The following is a 4,814-nucleotide window of genomic DNA, read 5'->3' as shown; positions in this document are numbered from 1 at the left end:
TGCATCCGAGAGTGCTGAAGGAATTGGCGGCTGTGATTGCAGAGCCCTTGGCCATTATCTTTGAAAACTCGTGGCGAACGGGGGAAGTCCCGGATGACTGGAAAAAGGCTAATGTAGTGCCAATCTTTAAAAAAGGGAAGAAGGAGGATCCTGGGAATTACAGGCCAGTCAGCCTCACCTCAGTCCCTGGAAAAATCATGGAGCAGGTCCTCAAAGAATCAATCCTGAAGCACTTACATGAGAGGAAAGTGATCAGGAACAGTCAGCATGGATTCACCAAGGGAAGGTCATGCCTGACTAATCTAATCGCCTTTTATGATGAGATTACTGGTTCTGTGGATGAAGGGAAAGCAGTGGATGTATTGTTTCTTGACTTTAGCAAAGCTTTTGACACGGTCTCCCACAGTATTCTTGTCAGCAAGTTAAGGAAGTATGGGCTGGATGAATGCACTATAAGGTGGGTAGAAAGCTGGCTAGATTGTCGGGCTCAACGGGTAGTGATCAATGGCTCCATGTCTAGTTGGCAGCCGGTGTCAAGTGGAGTGCCCCAGGGGTCGGTCCTGGGGCCGGTTTTGTTCAATATCTTCATAAATGATCTGGAGGATGGTGTGGATTGCACTCTCAGAAAATTTGCGGATGATACTAAACTGGGAGGAGTGGTAGATACGCTGGAGGGGAGGGATAGGATACAGAAGGACCTAGACAAATTGGAGGATTGGGCCAAAAGAAATCTGATGAGGTTCAATAAGGATAAGTGCAGGGTCCTGCACTTAGGATGGAAGAATCCAATGCACCGCTACAGACTAGGGACCGAATGGCTAGGCAGCAGTTCTGCGGAAAAGGACCTAGGGGTGACAGTGGACGAGAAGCTGGATATGAGTCAGCAGTGTGCCCTTGTTGCCAAGAAGGCCAATGGCATTTTGGGATGTATAAGTAGGGGCATAGCGAGCAGATCGAGGGACGTGATCGTTCCCCTCTATTCGACACTGGTGAGGCCTCATCTGGAGTACTGTGTCCAGTTTTGGGCCCCACACTACAAGAAGGATGTGGATAAATTGGAGAGAATCCAGCGAAGGGCAACAAAAATGATTAGGGGTCTAGAGCACATGACTTATGAGGAGAGGCTGAGGGAGCTGGGATTGTTTAGTCTGCAGAAGAGAAGAATGAGGGGGGATTTGATAGCTGCTTTCAACTACCTGAAAGGGGGTTCCAAAGAGGATGGCTCTAGACTGTTCTCAATGGTAGCAGATGACAGAACGAGGAGTAATGGTCTCAAGTTGCAATGGGGGAGGTTTAGATTGGATATTAGGAAAAACTTTTTCACTAAGAGGGTGGTGAAACACTGGAATGCGTTACCTAGGGAGGTGGTAGAATCTCCTTCCTTAGAGGTTTTTAAGGTCAGGCTTGACAAAGCCCTGGCTGGGATGATTTAACTGGGAATTGGTCCTGCTTCGAGCAGGGGGTTGGACTAGATGACCTTCTGGGGTCCCTTCCAACCCTGATATTCTATGATTCTATGAAGTGATCCATCCCCTGTCGCCCATTCGCAGCTTCTGGCAAACAGAGGCTAGGAACACTTCAGAACATGGTTTTGCATCCATGCCCATCCTGGCATATAGCCATTGATGGACCTATCCTTCATGTACTTATCCAGTTCTTTTTTGAACCTCGTTATAGTCTTGGCCTTCAAACATCCTCTGGCAAAGAGTTCCACAAGTTGACTGTGTATAGTGTGAAGAAATACTTCTTTTTGTTTGTTTTAAATCTGCTGCCTATTAATTTCACTTGGTGACCTCTAGTTCTGGTGTTATGAGAAGAAATAAATAACACCTTCTTATTTACTTTCTCTACACCAGTCATAATTTTATAGACCTCTACCATATTCCCCTGCTTAATCATCTCTTTTCCAAGCTGAAAAGTCCCAGTCTTATTTAATCTCTCCTCATACCCCTAATCATTTTTGCTGCTCTTTTCTGAACTCTGTCAAATTCCAATATATCTTTTTTTGAGATGGGGCAACCAGAACTGCACATAGTATTCAAGGTGTGGGTGTATCATGAATGTGTACAGTGGCATTATGATATTGTCTGTCTTATTATATATCCCTTTCCTAATGATTTCCAACATTCTGTTAGCTTTTTTGATTGCTGCTGCACATTGAGTGGATGCTTTCAGAGAACTATCCACAATGACTCCAAGATCTCTTTCTTGAGTGGTAACAGCTAATTTAGACCCATTATTTTATACATATAGTTGGGATTATGTTTTCCAATGTGCATTACTTTGCATTTATCAACATTGAATTTCATCTGCCATTTTATTGTCCAGTCTCTCCATTTTGAGAGTTCCCTTTGTAATTCTTGGCAGTCTGCTTCGGACTTAACAATCTTAAGTAGTTTTGTATCATCTGCAAATTTTGCCACCTTACTGTTTACCCCTTTTTCCAGATCATTTATGAATATGTTGCACAGTACTGATCCCAGTACAGACCCCTGGAGGACACCACTATTTACCTCTCTCCATTCTGAAAACTGACCATTTATTCCTACTCTTTGTTTCCTATCTTTTAACCAGTTACCGATCCATGACACGACCTTTCCTCTTATCCCATGACAGCTTACTTTGCTTAAAAGCCTTTGCTGAGGGACCTTGTCAAAGACTTTCTGAAAATCTAAGTAAATTATATCCACTGGATCCCCCTTGTTGACCCCCTCAAAGAATTCTAGTAGATTGTTGAGGCATGATTTCCCCCAGAAATCATGTTGACTCTTCCACAACAAATCATGTTCACCTATGTGTCTAATAATTCTGTTCTTTACTATAGTTTCAACCAGTTTGCCCAGTACTGAAGTGAGACTTACTGGACTAAAAAGAAAAAAGAAAAGGAGTACTTGTGGCACCTTAGAGACTAACCAGTTTATTTGAGCATGAGCTTTCGTGAGCTACAGCTCACTTCATCGGATGCATAGCATATCGTGGAAACTGCAGAAGACATTATATACACACAGAGACCATGAAACAAAACTTCCTCCCACCCCACTGTCCTGCTGCTAACAGCTTATCTAAAGTGATCATCAAGGAAGGCCATTTCCAGCACTAATCCAGGTTTTCTCACCACCACCCCCCCACACACACACACCCCCCTCCAAAAACCACACACACAAACTCACTCTCCTGCTGGCAATAGCTCATCTTACAATGTGCACAGCAATAATCCAAGTTTAACCAGAACGTCTTGGGGGGGGGGGGGTTTGTAGGAAAAAAACAAGGGGAGATAGGCTACCTTGCATAATGACTTAGCCACTCCCAGTCTCTATTCAAGCCCAAATTAATAGTATCCAATTTGCAAATGAATTCCAATTCAGCAGTTTCTCGCTGGAGTCTGGATTTGAAGTTTTTTTGCTTTAAGATAGCGACCCTCATGTCTGTGATTGCGTGACCAGAGAGATTGAAGTGTTCTCCGACTGGTTTATGAATGTTATAATTCTTAACATCTGATTTGTGTCCATTTATTCTTTTACGTAGAGACTGTCCAGTTTGACCAATGTTTGACCAATGTTTGACCAATTGGTCAAACTGGACAGTCTCTACGTAAAAGAATAAATGGACACAAATCAGATGTTAAGAATTATAACATTCATAAACCAGTCGGAGAACACTTCAATCTCTCTGGTCACGCAATCACAGACATGAGGGTCGCTATCTTAAAGCAAAAAAACTTCAAATCCAGACTCCAGCGAGAAACTGCTGAATTGGAATTCATTTGCAAATTGGATACTATTAATTTGGGCTTGAATAGAGACTGGGAGTGGCTAAGTCATTATGCAAGGTAGCCTATCTCCCCTTGTTTTTTTCCTACAAACCCCCCCCCCAAGACGTTCTGGTTAAACTTGGATTATTGCTGTGCACATTGTAAGATGAGCTATTGCCAGCAGGAGAGTGAGTTTGTGTGTGTGGTTTTTGGAGGGGGGTGTGTGTGTGGGGGGGGGGGGGTGAGTAAACCTGGATTAGTGCTGGAAATGACCCACCTTGATTATCATGCGCATTATAAAGAGAGGTTTCAAAGAGGGATGGGCTATTACCAGCAGGAGAGTGAGTTTGTATGTGTGTCTGTGTGTGTGTGTGGGGGGGGGGAAGGGTGAGAAAACCTGGATTTGTGCTGGAAATGGCCTTCCTTGATGATCACTTTAGATAAGCTGTTAGCAGCAGGACAGTGGGGTGGGAGGAAGTTTTGTTTCATGGTCTCTGTGTGTATATAATGTCTTCTGCAGTTTCCACGATATGCTATGCATCCGATGAAGTGAGCTGTAGCTCACGAAAGCTCATGCTCAAATAAACTGGTTAGTCTCTAAGGTGCCACAAGTACTCCTTTTCTTTTTTCTTTTTACGAATACAGACTAACACGGCTGTTACTCTGAAACTTACTGGACTGTAATTGCCGGGATCACCTCTGGAGCCTTTTTTAAAAATTGGCATAGAATCATGGAATCATAGAATATCAGGGTTGGAAGGGACCTCAGGAGGTCATCTAGTCCAACCCCCTGCTCAAAGCAAGACTGATCCCCAGTTAAATCATCCCAGCCAGGGCTTTGTCAAGCCTGACCTTAAAAACTTCTAAGGAAGGAGATTCCACCACCTCCCTAGGTAACGCATTCCAGTGTTTCACCACCCTCCTAGTGAAAAAGTTTTTCCTGATATCCAACCTAAATCTTCCCCACCATCACATTAGCTATCCTCCAGTTATCTGGTATAGAAGCTGATTTAAATGATAAGTTACATACCACAGTTAGTAGTTCTCCAATATCACATTTGAG

The sequence above is a fragment of the Natator depressus genome, chromosome 6 (assembly GCF_965152275.1).
Source record: "Natator depressus isolate rNatDep1 chromosome 6, rNatDep2.hap1, whole genome shotgun sequence".
NCBI classification, from domain to species: Eukaryota; Metazoa; Chordata; order Testudines; family Cheloniidae; genus Natator; species Natator depressus.
This window is presented reverse-complemented; position numbering follows the sequence as displayed.